Here is a 19,423-nt window from a genome sequence, read left to right as displayed (position 1 = left end):
CTTCCTGGCCCTGGTTTTTGGCCTGAAGATGTGCATTTGGTGCCAGGATCTACATATTCTGTTCGTATCTATAAAATTCTGATAAGATTTCAGTTTTGAACTATTTTGTTTCAGAAACCACTGCAACCCAGTCCTAGATTTTCTGATCAAGTGCCTTAGCTGAACTAAAATGGTTTTGGAGTGACTGACGGGAGAAAAAAAATGATTGATTTGATTGTGGAGAAAAAGTGGAGTTTCTTCTTGAGCACGATTGAATATCCCATTACTAAGAGGTATCAAGAAAGGCCCTTGAATATCCTTGGAGCATAATTTTAAGTTAACTTCATATTCTTGCTTTTTATATCTACCTTTAATTTTTAATTTATACTGTGCATCTTTTATATCTTCTAGCTTTTTATATTTTTAAAGCTCTTGATGTATCCTTTGTGCTTTTTATTGACTGTATCTCACTTTCTCTATGCTGGTTTAGGGCAGTGATAAAGATTTGAATTGAAGAAGTGCAGTGGAATGGCTGAAAGGTGTTGAAAGAAAGAGAAGGGCTGTTGGTATAAGGAAAGAAAACCAAAAATCCATCATATTTTTCAGCCAAAAGGCACTGAGCTATCAGAACTTTACCATGGATCTCCTCTATTCAAGTTTATAAAAATAGATGTAGAATTCCCTTTCAATTTAAAATGCAATAACCATTTTCACTTTTAGCACTTTCTTTTCTGCCTTTGTTGTTCAATGTATCTTGTAAAAGAGGCTTTAAGAGAAGTGTCCTTCTCAAAAGAACCAAAATCAAACCTAGATGGCCTATGTTTAATTCCCATTCTTTGAAGAGGAAAACATAAAATACATATCTTCACAATACAATCACTTAGGTTAATGGAGAGAAACTAGTCAAGGATCAGTTAATGAACATTCTGGCTTTGTGGGATTTGAAGTTATTATGCAACACACTTCTTCCAACTTTTTAGAGAGTAATACTTTTTGAGAGGGGTGAGGGAGATAAAGTCTCTCACCCTTGCTCATTCTTATCCAGCTACATGATGAAGCCCTCTGGGATTTCTGGAAAATTAGCACTTGGAAATCATCACCGTCTGAGCCCTTAAATAGATGTCATGTATTTACAACTTTGCAGGAAATATCAGCATGTTCTTCTATTTAGAGCCGTAGTTATGCAGTGGTTGGACTGCAGTATTGCAGGCTGACTCTTCCCACAGCCAGGAGTTTGATCCTGCTGGCTCAAGGTTTACTCAGCCTTCCATCCTTCCAAGATGGGTAAAATGAGAGCCGGATTATTGGGGGCAATAGGCTGATACCTAATTTTCAATCAGTGGTTAGAAATTAAAACAGAGGAATTGGTGTTTATAGTGCAAATGAGCATGATACTGAAGTTTTACCATTCTACCCACTCAAACAACAATTGTGAGAAGGGAATTGTTGCGATATTTTGAGGATCAGACTCAATAATGAAATCAGAAGAAATCTTGTTAATTAAAGAAGCGTTTATTCATAGAAGGAATTCTGCTTTTTCTGTCAGATTACAAAGAGAAGCGAGCAGGAGGTGCATGCACTCTCTATTTATATCAAAGGGGAGGAGTTAAGGATGGGGGTGATTTCATATGAATACATTAATGGATGAGGAATAAATTAACTCATAATACCCTGTACATATATACATATCCCTTGTTATAGAATAAGGCATTTACTTATGACAAATCCCCCTCTAAATGCCGATTCGATATATAACAGTGATTGCATTCGGATTCAGAACTATATAATACTTGTAATTTTGAAGTCAAGTATTTGTGTTGTTTAGAAGGTAAAGGCTTAGTTAATATATCAGCTATTTGTTCTGAGGTTTCGCAGTGGATTGCTTTAATGAATCCATCCTGAGATAATTGTCTCACGTGTTTAAATTTGATATCTATATGCCTGGACCTTTGACCAATGGCGTCAGATCTTGATATTTCTATAGCTGCTTTATTATCTTCTTGTATGACAAAAAGTAGTATTGGGTTTTTCCAAATATCAGATAATAAATCATTAAACCACACTAAATTATTTGAGGCTTTAGATAAACAGACGTATTCTGCCTCTGTTGTGGAAGTTGCTACTAGATCTTGCTTCCCAGTGTACCAGAATATTGGGCAACCATTTAAAAAGAATACATAACCTGAGGTGCTCTTTCTACATTTGATGTCACCTGCCCAGTCTGCATCAGCGTAACTGGTGATAATAGGTTCTTTAATATTATTGGGTTCTAAGAGTAGGCAGAAATCTATGCTGTGCTTTAGATATCTTAGTATTCGTTTAACTGCTTCCCAATGATACATAAGTGGCTTACTTACATGTCTAGATAATAAATTAAGTGGTAGAGCTATATCAGGCCTGGTCCAATTAGATATATACAAGAGGGAACCAATAATTGATCTATACAATGTATTGTTCTCGAATTCAGGTGAAGATTCATCCATATTCCTTAGGAAATCAGTCTGCATAGGAGTATCACATGGTTTGGCATCTCTTAAATTGCATTTTTCCAGAAGTTCTATAATTTTATCTTTCTGAGATAATTTGAATCCCTTTTTTGTCTTATTGATTTGAACTCCAAGATATTTGTTTACCCTTCCTAGCGACTTTAAAGAGAAATGTTCACTTAGCTTGGATACAAATAAGTTTTTCTTTTCTTTATGTTTGCCTATATACAAAATGTCATCCACATAGATTAACACAAATTCTAATGCTTCGCCTTCCTTTTTAACAAAAAAGCAATTGTCTGCAGTTGTGGCTTTGAAATTCATATTTTTGAGCACGCTGACTAGACATTCATACCAGCGCTTGCCGGATTGTTTTAATCCGTACAAGCTTTTGTTAAGTAACCAGGTCTCATCTCTGTTTGTACATTGGCTATGAGGTGCCCTTACATATATCTCTTTGTCGAGTTTTGCATGTAAGTATGCAGTCTGTACATCATATTGAAAGACATCAAGATTGAGTATAGCCGCTATGACTAACGCTGTCTTAACACTTTCAGTTCTTACAGTGGGAGAGTATGTGTCAGTGTAATCCTCAGGATATTTTTGAGCATAACCTTGTGCGACTAATCTAGCTTTATATAATTTATTACCCTCTTCTAAATCTTTAATTTTGAATATCCATCTGGTGCCTATAATTGTTTTGTTCTTAGGGGCAGGGACTGGTGTAAATACACCTAATTCACGTAAGCTGTTCATTTCTCTTGTTATGGCTAATTCCCATTTTTCTCTTTCTTCCATGGGAAGTTTTAACACTTCCTCGTATGTGTTAGGTGTTGATACCTCGTCATTCACACACATTACATAATCCTTATACTTATTAGGTAATTGTTTTCTGTTACACCTGATTGTTCTTTTTGGTATGCTCTCATTATCGTGTAGATATCTTGCTTCCTTTTGGGTTAATGAATCTGTTTTTATCCTGGTATGGTTACCTGTCCATGTTTTGTTTTTGTCATTATGTGTGTTATGCTCATGTTTCTCTCTTTCTATTCTATCTTGTTGTTTAATGTTTGGTTTTGTATTTTGGATTATTTCGTTAAGATGTATCTTAGACCAGTTGGCCTGTTCATGAAACACTGCTGTTCTTGAGACTATGAATTTGTTATTACTGTCAATGAATCTATATCCTTTTGTGCCTGTTTCGTATCCCATGAATCTGAGTCTTCTGGATACGTTATCTCCTTTACGCCTTAATTGTTTTGGTATGTGTACGTCTGCTGTAACCCCAAATATGTGCATGTGTGATATTTTTGGCTTCCTATTGTACATCACTTCGTATGGTGTTTTATTTAGGATGCTAGACCAGGTCCTATTTTGGGTATAATTTGAATATAGTAATGCTTCTGACCAGAATTGTTTTCCTAAACCAGCATCTTCTAATGTACATCTAATCATGGTTTGTAGTGTCGAGTTCTTTCGTTCTGCTGTACCATTCTGAAAAGCAGAAAATGGATTAGTCGTGAAATGTAGCATTCCTTTGTCTTTTATCCATTGTGAGAATTCCTTTGACATGAATTTGGATCCCCTATCTGTCATGATTTGTTTTATTTTGATATTGTGTTGTGTTTCTACACGTTTGTAAAATTCTTTGAATTTTTGGAAAGTTTCATCTTTGTGTTTTAAAGTATAAACAAATCCATAACGGCTATAGTCGTCTACAATAGTTAAGAAATATCTTTTTTTGTATGTGATGGATGGTGTTAATGGACCAACTAGATCCATATGTACTAGGTCAAAAATTTGGTTAGAGGTTCTTGTTGCCTTCTTTGGTTTTGGGTTAGTTCTGAGTTTTGAGGATTTACATACTGAGCATTCCAAATAGTTTTTACAATCCTTTATTTTAACGCCATCAGCATGTTCAATCATTTTTTGTATTACAGGGAAACTTGCATGTCCCAATTTTCTATGCAACATGTGTGCACATTCATCATGAATTGGTTTGCCTATATTGGGCCTTCTGTTATTGTGTGTATCACTAGTGGATGTGTCTTTGTGATTATAGTGTGTTTTGGGTTCTTCATTGTCATTGTTGTTACTATGTTCACTGTCTGAGTTAATGTCGTCATCAGTGTTTGCATTAATGTTATGCAACCATTTTTCTTCTGTTATGAGAAAGGGTAGGCCCCCTTTGATAATTACTCTATTCAATTTAGTCCCATCTTTTTCTAGTATTGCTTTTCCTCCAGAGAAGACTATATTTATGTTGAAATCTTGGCTTAATTTCACTGCACTAAGTATGTTATGTGATATTTCTGGTATCAACAATACCCCCTCTATTTTACCTAAGCCAGGTATGTTTACATTTCCTTTCCCTATGACCTGAACATTTTCTTGATTGGCTACTCTTATCATAAATTTATCATCTGTGAATGAAGACAGTATTTTCCTGTTATTTGTTGTGTGATTAGTTGCCCCTGAATCTATGAGCCAAGCATTATTTTTTGATTTTTGTATGATGACATCGTTATGTTTATCTAATCCATTTAATGATCCTGTTTTTCTATCCCTTGAATTATCTCTATCCTTTCTGCGTTCTCTGTAGTTTGGTGAGTCCCTATATCTGTATCTATCAATGGATGATTGCCTGTCTTGATACCTATCCCTATAATCACGGTTTTGTCTTTCCCTATGAAACATGGGGCAATCTCCCTTAGAGTGTTTTCTGGATCCACAATTGTAACATTCAGTTGTTTTTTGGTGATTCTCTTGGAAGGCTACTCTTTTTGTTTGTCTGTGTTCTGTGTATGCATTGTATCGATTTTTCCTCAGATTGTCCTCAGCTATTAACTTATTTGACAGACTTTCTATGGATAAGTATCCTAGATTGATTGAATCTAAGTGTGATATGTAGTTATCCCATGATGAATCTAATGAGTTAAGGATAACGCTTTTCATTGTCTGCTCTGATATTATTTCTCCTCTTAGATGTAATTCTGCCCTGATTTTGTTTAAAGATATTAAATGTTCGCTTATGGTGGTTCCAGATCTTAATTTGGCTGAAAAGAAATCTTTAGACATTCTAGTGGTTGTTGCTACACTTTCACTATGAAACAATTTAAACATGCATTGAATTATTTCTGAAACAGTAAGATTATGCTTAATACTGTAGTACATGGCAGGTGATATGCTAGAAATTATTAAATAGAATGCTCTGTGATGCAGGCAGTCCATTTTTAGAGTCCAAGGTCTTTTGGGAGGATTAGTTATAAAAAATAATAAATTCTCTTTCATAAAGACAACCTGAATTTGCTGACACCATTCCTGTAAGTTGATGCCATCAATTCTAAGTTTTGGGAAATCACTAGGTAGATTCCCAATATTATTATTCCCACTACTTACAACTGTGGGTAGTCCATGGTCCTGTAGATGTTGAAAATTGCAGAATGGTGTGGGTATTCTGTTGATGAGCTTGAGAGGTTCTTCTTGTTCATAAAGTTCATTGTAGTTCTCTGTGTTCATCTGCGCATGCGCGTTGGTCATTTCTCTGCTGAAGCCGCTGAGAGAGGTTCTCTTCGCTGTAGCTCCCTCGTAGTGCTCTCCTTCTGATGATTCGGTCTCCGGCTCGATCTTGGGTGTTCTGCTGGCAGCTGTGGCTCGTCTCTTCTCTTTGGAGCTTTCTTGCTTGGGGTACTTTGCTCTTTGGATCGTTTGCGGCGTGGGGTAAAGTTCGCAGGGTTCTCTGGGTTCGGGCGTTGTCATCATCGTTGTCCGGATCGAGTCGTGCAGGCTCTGAGGTGACTGTTTATTTCTTCGTCTCTTTTGTATTTTTGCATTATCGGCTTTTATCGATTCTTTTGAAATTGTTAGATTTGTGCCAAATGTTTTAAATAGTTTTCTCATGGGCGTTTCGGTTTCTAGTTTGGTGGATGATTCATCTGTATCTGTTTCTGACTCTTCAGAAGAATAAGTATATTTTTTGTTATTTTTTGTGTTTTTTCGCGCCAGAGTTTTTGAATGGTGCATTCTGATTGGTTCAGTCGTGTTCATTTCTGTGGCTGGTTGAAGAAAAGATGGCTGCCTTTCAAAATTTTGAGCGGGATCTCTGGTCTTGCTTCTGGTTATTTTTTCTTTCGTTGTAGGTTCGCTCACCATTTTTGTATTTTCGGGTTTGGCTTTTTTAATGTCTTTTTCTCTCGCTGCTCCGTTTTCTTCCAAGAAGCCTCGGAGTTCCGCGATGAGTTTGTGGTCATCTTTTTATTAGCCTCAGTATCTCCGATCTGAGGTCTTTGTCTTTTATTTCGTTTTCTTCTTGGTTGTCGGTTTCATTTGCTGTTTCTTCGATGTCTGTGGTGTTGTTTTCAGATTCTTTGATTGTTATATTTATTGGTTCGTCGATCATTTCTTGATCTGTTTTTGTTTCTTTATCATTTGCCCTGGTATTGGGTCTTTCTTTTTTATTTTTGAGGTTTTCTTTCTTAGGCATGTTGAATTTTATTGAGTCAGTTCAACCATCCTCTGCTACCAATTTGTTGCGATATTTTGAGGATCAGACTCAATAATGAAATCAGAAGAAATCTTGTTAATTAAAGAAGCGTTTATTCATAGAAGGAATTCTGCTTTTTCTGTCAGATTACAAAGAGAAGCGAGCAGGAGGTGCATGCACTCTCTATTTATATCAAAGGGGAGGAGTTAAGGATGGGGGTGATTTCATATGAATACATTAATGGATGAGGAATAAATTAACTCATAATACCCTGTACATATATACATATCCCTTGTTATAGAATTTACTTATGACAGGAATAACCACAGAGGATGTGACTGAGAGGCACTATCTCATAATGTGCCAATCACAAGGGGCAGTGAGCATTAGAAATTCCCTCTCTAAGTCCTCTTTGTTATCTCTTACCCTGCCAACTCTTTCTTTATGAGATTCAGGGACAAGATCATTTTCTTCCCAAGTCTTCTTTTTCCTCTTGAATTTTTTTCCTGCTAAACGGTAAGTTACTAAGTGCTGGGTTTTCCACCTACCTCATTTCTTTCCTGTAAACAAAATATCTTCCTGTTATATGTGTCAAAATCTGATTCAATGATCTCTGCACAAATTGGACCCCACTCTCCAACAATAACATCTGTGACCACCTTGTTTCCTTTTAGAGGGGGAAAAATGGAAAAGATTCCAATACTCTACTAATGGCTGCTGTAATAAGGCAGTTATTGTAATGGTTGCCCTTTTGCAATGACCAGTAATTAGCTTCAGTGCTCTTTGTGTGTAGTAGAATGATTGTGGTATAGTGTAATGGTTAAGGACTTGGCTCATGGAGGTGATGGATTATCTTTGGATTAATCATTGCTGCTCAGCATAATTTATCTTGCAGAGGTTGTTACTGCTGACATAGAATTAGGAAAGGCCTTCCATCAGCTGGTAGAGGAAAGATATAAATGTAATAAATACATGAATTAACAAGAAAGAAGAATAGGCATATTTAATTTCCAAAGATCAGAAGAATATGCATAGGATTTTCAACTCAATCACGCCATTTTCCTCAATATTCTCTGAAAGTCTTTTTCTCAAACTGGCACCCTCTAAGTGTGCTGGATTATAGCTTTTTTCTCCGGCCAGCATGAATTGTGATAATTGTGGAAGATGGCAAATAATATCTGATATATTGTGAGGGTGCTAGGTTGGGAAGAATTATTGTAAAATAAAACTAAAAAAGTAAAACTACTATAAAACTCCTATAATGCTACTATATTCTGCAACAGTATATTTTAGATCCCTATTTATCCTTTAAGGAATATTTCCCCTACTCTCTGTGTAAGAAATTTGGTGGTCTGGAAGCATTAGATACTACAATATTTTATATCCAGCAATTTTATTTCTCTTTCCATGTACATGTGTGTGTGTGTGGACGCAGCCATATTTATATGTGAATAGATTTCCAGCCATTTCTGATTCCTATTTCTTTCAATCATAGCTACAGTGCTTTTCTACATTTCCCTTCCAAAACGTATTGTATAAACATTTAACTGAATTTTAATGATATCTTTATGGATTTGGGGAGAGTTGATATCTAGAGTAACTTGTAAATAGAGGGAATAAAGCAAGCAGCATAAATTTTGAGACAGTTGGAGATGAAACTGAAATCACACATAGGAGCTGGCAGCCCTGCTTAGAATCTGAAGGCAGAATACATGTATATCTGTATTTACACAAATAACAGAATAACAAAGTTGGAAGGGACCTTGGAGGTCGTTTAGTCCAACCCCCTGCTCAAGCAGGAGACCCTATAGCATTCCAGGCAAATGGCTGTCCAATCTCTTCTTTAAAGCTTCCAGTGACGAAGCACCCACAACTTCTGAAGGCGAGCCGTTCCACTGGTTAATTGTCCTCACTGTTAGGAATTTTCTCCTTAGTTCTAGGTTGCTTCTCTCCTTGATTAGTTTTCAGCATTGTATCTTGTCTTATCTTCTGGTGCTTTGGAAAATAGGTTGACTCCTATAGGAACACTGCTATCATGTCACCCCTAGTCCTTCTTTTCACAAGACTAGACATACCCAATTTCTGTAACAGTTCTTGATATGTTTTAGCCCTCAGCCTCCTAATAATCTTTGTTGCTCTTTTCTGCATTCTTTCCAGAGCCTTTTTTATGATATGGTGATCAAAATTTATGCAGTATTGAGACTTCCGGTGGCTCCGCAAAACGCCAACGGAGCTCCTTTTAGGAGCTCCAGCCCCGTGACTCCGTATAGCCACTAGAACAGCGAAAATCAGCTGTCTAGCGGCTTAAAAACTCTCCCCCAGGGAAAAAGGGGGAGAGAAGAGCAGAAGGGTCTGGGTAGAGCTCCCCTAGACCCTCAGGCTTTTTTTTTTAAGCCTGGGGTTTGCAGGGTGAGAGCTCCCTGAAAGCCCTTTAGACGAGTCTGCTTAAAAATAAGCAGACCGAAGCATTGCGACCACACCAGCAAAGCAACTAGAAAGATTATAAAGAATTTGGATTTTGGACTTTGGATGCTGGCAGAGTTAATCCAGGAGACTAAAAATGCAAGTATTGTATGTTAACTCTGTTTAAAAAGGCAAAGATGGCGCCTTAGGGCGTGAAAATGAAACTTATAAGTGAAAGTCTTGTTAACATCAGTAACATTGTTAAAGCTATCGGGTTATTCAAGAAAAAGATTTAAAGTGGAAGTGGAATGGAAAAGACTGTGGTATTGTTTTTAACTAACTTACATCCTTAATTTGTGTGGAAAATAATTGGATTTAATGATCTGATAGCTGAATTAATACAAACATAAAGAGACAATTGAAAAATGGCTGAAATTAAAGATGGATTATATGAGTCAGCAAATTTACAAGTGGAGACTGCGAAGGACTTAAAAGAATTTTTAAAATCTTTTACTGTTGAGATAAGACAGATAATTAAAAGAACTATTCAAGATTTTAAATTGAGGAATAATAATGACTTGCTGGCTGGAAAAGAGGAAGAAATTAATCAGGATAATGTGACTTTGGAGGATAAAAGAGACACTGTTGGGGCTAAAATGGAGGTTATTATACCGAAAACAGAGGTTTTGGAAGAGGCTTCCATTCAATTAATTGAGAAACAGCAAGAAGACTCTTTACTGCAGGTTGATAAATATTTTGACAAGTTTTGGCCCTACAGACAGAATCAATATTTAAGGGATGAACTGATGGACTACAAATGCAGGAAGAGTCAAAATGGGGACTTCAAATTAAAGGAAACAACCCCAAGAAGAGAACGAATTCCAAAGACACACCAATTACAATTTCAAACCCAAAAATTTTTGAAAATAAAAGCAGGGGGAGGAGCAATGCTGAAGAAGAAAGTATTATTGAAGAAGGACTGGAAAAAATATAGAAAGAAAGAAAGACTGGTTATATTTTGGAGATTGTCTCATGGTGTTAAAAGATTTAATTAAAGTTGGATGACTTTTTGAATTTTATTGTAGTTTTAAAGTATTGAAGTTTAAAGGTGGATAACTTAAATTTAATGGATAACTTTTTGAAAGTTTTGAAATTTATATTTTGGAGAATGTTCTGCTAATGTATTAAGAGATTTTAAAATGTTTAAAATAAGATTATGGATTATAAGATTATTATTTTTTTTACAAATGTGAAATGTGATAAGAGAATTTATAAAAGGAAGGTTGAAGTATAATTTTTAAAAGGGGAGTTAACAAGTGTGAGAGAGTTTTGAATTTTGTAACAGTTAGCATATTTTAGTTTATGTTTGTTAAATGCTATATCCTGTTTTTGCTCTGGGAATTGGGGTGGGGAATTGGGGAGGGGGGTTGGGTGGGGAAAAATGATGTATGATAATTGATTTTGTAGTGTTTGGTTGTTTGAATATAAAAAAAATAAAAACTTTTGTTTTAAAAAAAATTATGCAGTATTCTAAGTGTGGTCTTATTATTCTCTCTCTCTCTCCCCTTCTCCCTCTCCCCCTCTGCCCCCTCTCCCCCTCCCACACACACACACACCCCTGTCCATCTGTCCCACCCACCATTAGAAAATAGCTTGTTGCTATTTTATCTTCATTGCCCTTCTTATATAGATTTCATTCTCCTTCTTATATGGATTGATGAATGCATTGACAATATTTATTAATTGCAGAATGAAGAATGGGGAGAGCACAAAAGCATGGAGACTGGATTTATTTTCCTAGGATTCAACACTAATGGAACTTTGCCGATTGTGGTTTGTTTTTTTTACTTTCATCATTCCACTGTCAGGACACATCTTTAATTTTTAAATACCCATGTATTTCTTCCTGTGCATCCTCTCTTTTATTGAGATCTTCTATACTCTGGTCATTATGGCCCAAATGCTGGTCAACTTCTTGGTCAAGAATAGAAGAATCTCCTTGACAGAATGTGCTACACAAATGGATTTATTTATTGCTTTTGGAGATGTGAAATTGTGTGGCATTATGCAATCCATTGTGTTATGCCTTTATCATGAGTAGAAATGTCTGTGTGCAGTTTTTGGCAACAGTTTATGCCAGTGTATTCATACTCTCAATGGGACTCACTATGCTGATTTTCAGTCCTCCATTTTGTGGCTCACATAACATTAATCACTTCCTCTGTGATATCTGACCAATGCTTGGTTTTAGTGTGTAGTCACACAAATACCAATGAAGTGGTTGGTTTTGTTGTCTGCCTGGAAAACTTGCTTATTCAATTCCTGTTTATCCTAGTTTCCTGCATTTTTATTGGCAATTCTATCTTTAAGATCAAGTGCTTTGAAGGCCAGAAAATGCCTTCTCTACTTGTGTTGCTCACCTGGTTGTGGTTATCCTCCACTATGGTTGTACTATTTTCATCTACATCTGTCCAAAGGCCAACTATTGTCTAGAACATAGCAAAGTGATCTTGTTGATCTATACCAATCTCATACCTGTGTTGTACCTTATAATTTACAGTCTCTAAAACAAGGAAGGTGAGGGAGCACTTCAGACAATATGGGAAAGGAAACTGATTTTCATGGAAAGACAGTAATTATACAGCTAGTTTTTCAAGAAGGAACTGAGGAAGCTGGTAGACAAGAAACAAATCACTTTATATTTGTAATACTGGCCTTTATCAGTAGTTATTTATACAAAAGAATTCTGAATAATTCCAAAGGCTGATTAGACTGTCTTTGCAAATACAGTACAGGTAATCCTCAAGTTATGACCATAATTGAGCCCAGAATTATGGTCATAAGTCATTGTGGTCATTAAGTGGGTCTCCATATGACGGGATCAAATTTTACAACTTTTTTTTTGCAGTACTAGTTAAACAAATCCCATGTTCATTAAGTGTATCCATTTTACCCAATGACTACTTATAACCTGGAATTAAGGAGAAACTTCCTAACAGTGAGGACAATTAACCAGTGGAACAGCTTGCCTTCAGAAGTTGTGGGTGTTTCATCACTTGAGGTTTTTAAAATGAGACTGGACAGCCACTTGTCTGAAATGGTATAGGATATCCTGCTTGAGCATTTGGTTGGACTAGAAGACCTCAAAGGTCCCTCACAGCTCTATTATAATTGACTGATTGATATTTTTTGCTGGAAATTAGAAGTAAATACCAGAAACTGGTAAAAAATGTCAAAAATTGTAGTCACATGACTGCAGGGCACTGCAAACAGCTCTAAAAGTGAGCCTGTTGCCAGGTGCCCAAAATGGGATCACATGACTAGGGAACAGTTGTGACTGTTGTAACTTTGAAATCAGGTCACAAGTAGCTTTTGTGACATAATTTTGAATGATTGCTAAGCAATTACTCATAATCAAGGACTACCTGTATTAAAAAGAGTCTACAGCCAATCTTATTGTTTTCTGCAAGAGAATGGTAACATGGTAACCTCTAGATTCTTTGATCTATAATTACCACATTAGGCTGGGAGAGAGTTTTTAGAGCAGCGGCCCTTAACTTTTTGGGCACCAGGGACCAGTTCTCTAGAGAGAGGTTTTTCCACAGACTGGAGAGAGGGGGGTGTCGTGTGCTGCCTGCATCCCACAGATGGAGCTTCACTTGTTTGTGCGGCCTGGTTTCTGGCATGCCGTGGCTTGGTGAGGACACTATGACTCCTCAGCTTTTTCACTGGACTTTTCTTATAAACCCTCAATTTGGTCTCAAATCTTGGCTGTAAATTTGGAGCCTCCACCTCAATTACATTTCTATATCCCAATGGTTCAACTCAGTGGTGGGTTTAAAAATTTTTTTATTACCGGTTCTGTGACTGTGGCTTGGTGGACGTGGCATGGTTTGGTGGGCGTGGCTTGGTGGGCATGGCAGGGGAAGAATACTGTAAAATCTCCATTCCCACCCCCTTCCAGGGGAAGGTTACTGCAAAATCCCCATTTCTTCCCAATCAGCTGGTACTTGGGAGGCAGAGAATAGATGGGGGTGGGGCCAGTCAGAATTTTTACTACCGGTTCTCTGAACTACTTAAAATTTCCGCTACCGGTTCTCCAGAACTGGTCCAAATATTCTGCAATCCACCTCTGGTTCAACTTTCAGGCAACGTTCTGAAATCGCTATAACCTTTCCCACTTGTCTATCTTTTAGTAACTACTTATGAACTCACCAGAAGGACTTTGACAAACTCCAAATGTTTTGTTCATTGCAAGGTAACCATATCAATTGGGAATATAATCTTTCTTGAAATGTCTATTAAAGCATTGCAACATCTTATACATGAAAGTGCTGTGGCAACCCTGGAAAAAGGTTGAATAGAGTATTTCCTAAGCAATGTATACCATAGGATAGGATTTCATGCCATACATAGCTTGTATGGAAGTCCTACAATGTTCATCCAGTTTAAGATGTGAATCACAATTAAATGTCTAATTTAACATGGATTTGGCATCAGGTTCAAATCTGCTTGAAAGCAGCATACTTAAATGTCTGGTTTGCTTTTAAGTATGAAGAACATTTGTATATTCATGGATGATGATTGCAGTAGTCAATAACATTCAGAAGACTGTGAATGCTCTGCTCCTTGTCAATGGGATTTGATTCTTTGGGAAGAATCAAGGCACTTAGTAAACAAACAAATCAAATTAAAAAAGGTGGAACTCCTAAGTACATTTACCAAAAATACTTCCCACTGGATTTAATTGGATTTATTTCAGACTGATCATGGATGGGAATCTATACCCAAATTTCCAATTACTTAAACATTTAATCTCCTGTAAGACTTTTAAAGACTGCTTAAACATGGCTTCATCCTTTGCAAGTGATCATGCAATATAGATATTTGCCAATGTGGCAATGAGTTCAATGCTTTAGAAAAGAAGAATGCTCAAATGTTCAAGCTATAGACTGGCGTCCTGTCTGTCTAGTCATTTTTTCATCAGTCCATCCATCCATTTGTTTGTTTGTTATGTTTGTTATGTGTTACTGTTAAAGAGATTCACAGAAATAGGTACAATTGAAAGCATGATGGAAAAGGGGAAAATTTTATGTAAGTACTGTAAATTAAAAGGAACCAAAGTGTTAAAAGCAGATAAACATCCACTATCATTTTCCATGGTGGCCAAATCTTCTCCCCTCCCCCACCTTTGACTAAAAGTTTCCAGATTGGCTGTGGTACCATTGGCTCCATGAAAAGAGAATCTGTCTAGGTAAAAGTAGTTTTTCTTACAGAAAGTGTTAGACATAGTCTTTGAGACTAAAAATATCCTTCTGTTTCTTTAGATGGCATAGTAACTACAAATTTAGACAGCTGATTAATATGCTTATTTGGCTTCATTTGCATGCAGTTCATACAATAGTGACCTTTCTTTGGCCCCTTCAAGTCAGTCTTGACTCCTGGTGTTTGCCCTGGACAAGTTCCTACAATTTCTTGGCAAGATTTCGGAAGTGGTTTGCCATTACCTACTCCCTATAGTTGATGGAGAATGATTCACCCTGGATCACCCAGCTAACATAATGCCTAAAATGGGACTAGAACTCATAGTCCCCTAGTTTTAATCTGGTGCCTTAATTCCTATACCAAGCTGGTTCTCTAATGGTAACTTGGACATCCTTATTTTGTCCAGATATCTATTTCTAAGTCATAATTGTCCATCTTGGAGAATGGAAGGAATGGATCCTTCAACTGATTGTTAGCCACTCTATATACCTCAGTTCCTTCAGCCATGAGAAGAATGCAGATCAAGATTTCTGAGTGTGTGTCCATGAATGGGGACATATCTGTGAGGTTTTGTTTTTTTTGTTTTTTTTTTGTTTTTTCTTTGGGTTTTTTTTTTTTTTTTGGTACTGCCTGTAATTCTGCACTGGAAGATATATTGGATATTTCCAATTTCACACCAAAAAAAGCTAAATCCTGTTTTGAAAACAAAACTCCAAATAAGTTAAAGGAAAAGCCAGAAACCAAGGGGACATATGGCATACCCTCATTTTTGAGCTATAGTACAGTTCCCCCCCCCCCCCAACTATGTCTCTCTCAGGAAAGTTATTTTTGGGATGGGGTAAGGTCTGAGCAACGAAGACAGACAGACATTAGAACATTCAATTCAGTGCTGAATGAAATATGTTTGAACCCAACTCATATATGATCCCTAAAATTCAAGGGTGACGATCTCAGTCCTGATTCAAATTATTTGTATAATGCCTGAGAAAGTTGCATATGGTCCTTTAATCAGGCCCTGAATATTTGAAGCTTTCTATGGAATCTCTGTTGATAATCCTTCAAAACCAACCAAACAATAAAAAATTTAAAATTATAACTTGAAATCCTAGGCTCAGCACCAACTAGAATAAAGAGCTCTTAAAAGAAAAATACAATTATGTTTCTGAGGTAGCTGAATTTCTATAATTTTGAAACACTCACTTCATACATATAGGCCTATTAAAAAAACACGCACACAAGCAAAAGAACTTTTAACATTCTTTTTTTTTTATTGCAAAAGTTTTACAATTACATTTGTTGCAATATTTTCTGGATCAGACTCAATAAAATATTTGAGAATTTATAGTTTAAATATAAATTCTTTTATTTACATAAGGCATTCTATATTCACTGAATATTCGCAGATAGAAGCAAAGGAACAGTGGTGAGCAGCTCTTTATATACACAATGGGTGGAGCTATATGTACAAGTGATGAGTCATGAATATATTATAAGTCAAAGAATCAGTTAACCCTTGATGTCTCTTATATACATTATTTACACAATAGGGGATGAGGCATTTATATCTAACAAATCCCCCTCTAAATGCCGATTAGTTATACAACACCAATTACATTCAGGTTCAGAGCTGTACAATACATGCAGTTTGGAAGTTAAATATTTATGTTGTTTAGAAGGTAGAGGCTTTGTTAATATATCAGCTATTTGTTCTGAAGTATCACAGTGTACAGCTTTTATAAATCCATCGTGAGACAGTTGTCTCACATGTTTAAACTTTATATCTATGTGTCTGGACCTTTGTCCAATAGCATCAGATCTAGAGATTTCAATAGCTGCTTTGTTGTCCTCATTCATGATGAAAGGTAAAGCAGGTTTCTCCCAAATTTCTGAAATTAAGTCATTAAACCATACAAGATTATTTGCAGCTTTGGATAAACAAATATATTCTGCTTCCGTTGTTGAAGTGGCTACTAGTTCTTGTTTGCCGGTATACCAATAAATTGGACAGTTATTTAAAAAGAAAATGTAGCCTGATGTACTTTTTCTGCAAGATGTATCTCCTGCCCAATCAGCATCTGCATAACATATAAGTCTTGGTTCTTTGTTACTATTTGGTTCTAATACAAGACAAAAATCTATTGTGCCCTTTAGATACCTTAAAATTCTTTTGATAGCATCCCAGTGATATATTGTTGGTTTACTGACATATCTGGATAATAAATTGAGTGGTAGGGCAATATCTGGCCTAGTCCAATTGGATATATAAAGAAGTGAACCTATGATTGATCTATAAAACGTATTATCCTTAAATTCAGGAGATGATTCATTAGTGTTTCTGAGAAAGTCAGTTTGCATGGGAGTATCGCATGGTTTAGCATCTATCAAATTACATTTGTTCAAAAGTTCTAAGATCTTATCCTTTTGTGTAAGTTGGAATCCCTTTTTTGTTTTGCTAATCTGTACACCAAGATATTTGTTTACTTTACCCAATGATTTTAGTGAGAAGTGTTCATTTAACTTCTTTACAAACATTTCTCTTTTTTCTTTGTGTTTACCAATATATAAGATGTCATCTACGTAAATTAACACAAATTCAATACAATCATTACTCTTTTTGATAAAGAAACAGTTATCAGCAGAAGTAGCATTAAAATCCATAGTTTTGAGTACCTTCACTAAACAATCATACCATCTTTTACCGGATTGTTTTAATCCATATAAACTTTTGTTTAACAACCAAGTTTCATTTCTATTAGTGTATTGACTGTGAGGGGCTCTTACATATATTTCCTTGTCTAATTTTGCGTGTAAGTACGCAGTCTGTATATCGTATTGGAATACATCAAGGTTGAGTGCTGAGGCTACCACTAAAGCTGTTTTGACACTCTCTGTCCTTACAGTAGGGGAATAAGTGTCTGTATAATCCTCTGGATATTTTTGTGCGTAACCTTGAGCAACTAATCTAGCTTTGTATAGTGAATTGCCTCCTTCCAGATTTTTAATTTTATATATCCACCTGGTGCCAATAATAGTTTTATCCTTAGGTGCAGTTGTGGGTGTAAACACATTTAATCCTTGCAAACTTTCCATTTCTTTTTTCATGGCAAGTTCCCATTTTTCTTTTTCTTCACGAGGAAGTTTTAGTACTTCTTCGTATGTATTAGGAGTTGTTGGTTCACTATTCATATTCATTATGTAATCTTTATATTTATTTGGCATCTTATTCCTGTTGTTTCTAATGATTCTTTCTGGTTTGCTATTATTGTCATGCATATATCTTGCTTCCTTTTTAGTTAATGTATCAATCTTTATTTTGTGTTGGCTATTTGTCCATGTCTTTGTTTTGTTCTCATGTTTGTTGGTATTTTGTTTATTTACAATTCTTTCGTTATGGTATTTTGTTTCTAGGTTTTTGTTTGGGAATATTTCATTAAGATGTAATTTAGACCAGTTGGCCTGTTCATGGAACACGGCTGATCTGGAAACTATAAACTTATTATTACTATCAATGAACCTATATCCTTTTGTGCCAGTTTCATATCCCATAAATTTAAGTCTTCTGGACACATTTTCTCCCTTCCTTCTCAATTGTTTAGGTATGTGTACGTCTGCAGTGACCCCAAAAATATGCATATGTGCCAATTTTGGTTTTCTATTATACATCACTTCGTATGGTGTCTTATTTATGATGCTGGACCATGTCCTGTTTTGTGTATAATTTGAATAGTGTAGGGCTTCTGACCAAAAATGTTTGCTTAAGCCAGCATCCTCTAATGTACATCTAATCATGGTTTGTAATGTGGAATTCTTTCTTTCTGCAATTCCGTTCTGGAATGCGGAAAATGGACTGGAAGTGTAATGTAGCATTCCTCTATCCTTTAACCATTGAGAGAATTCTTTAGACATGAATTCACATCCTCTATCTGTCATAATTTGTTTTATTCTAACATTATGTTGTGTCTCTACGCGTTTATAAAATTCCTTAAATTTTTGAAAAGTCTCATCTTTATGTTTTAATGTGTAAACAAAACCATAACGACTATAATCATCCACTATCGTTAGGAAATAACGTTTTTTATATGTGATTGATGGAGTAAGTGGCCCTACTAGGTCCATGTGTACTAAGTCAAAAATTTTGTTAGTTGTTCTAGCAGATTTTTTTGGTTTGGAACTAGTTTTCAGCTTTGTAGATTTACATACTGAGCATTCCAAATAGTTTTCACAATTTTTTATTTTGACACCTTCTGCGTGTTCAGTCATTTTTTGTACTACAGGGAAGCTGGCATGTCCTAACTTTCTGTGTAAGACATGAGCACACTCATCATGAATAGGTTTTCCTATCTTTGGTTTTTTCAAATTATGTGTATCAGTATGATCATGAGTTATTTTACAATCATCATTGTCACTATTGCTGACATTTTCATCATCTGTTTCTATACATTCTTCAACATTTGAATCAATATTATGTAACCATTCTTCTTTTGTTATAAGGTAAGGTAGTCCTCCTTTAATCATTACAGTACCTATGTTGCACTTATTTTTCTCTAGAATTGCTTCTCCCTTTGAGAAAATAATATTAATATTAGAGTCCCTACATAACTTCAAAGCACTTAATATGTTATGAGGTATTTCGGGTATTAACAATACCCCCTCTATTTTTCCTAAACCAGGCAAAGTTACATTTCCTTTGCCCAATACTTGAACCTTTTCTTGGTTAGCTACTTTTATTACAAACTTATCTTCTGTGAAAGAAGACAATATGTTTTTATTATTAGTGGTATGATTTGTGGCTCCAGAATCTATAAGC

General features: G+C 35.8%; 1 pseudogene; it reads left to right on the top strand.

The window, feature by feature from the left end:
* Positions 1-11,245: 11,245 nt before the first annotated feature.
* Positions 11,246-11,987, top strand: LOC148115304 (olfactory receptor 10R2-like; annotated as a pseudogene).
* Positions 11,988-19,423: the final 7,436 nt, after the last annotated feature.

This window comes from Pantherophis guttatus, chromosome 2 (genome assembly GCF_059756535.1).
Source record: "Pantherophis guttatus breed Tessera chromosome 2, ASM5975653v1, whole genome shotgun sequence".
NCBI classification, from domain to species: Eukaryota; Metazoa; Chordata; class Lepidosauria; order Squamata; family Colubridae; genus Pantherophis; species Pantherophis guttatus.
The sequence above is the reverse complement of the archived record's forward strand: the minus strand, read 5'-3'. Positions and strand labels throughout refer to the sequence as shown.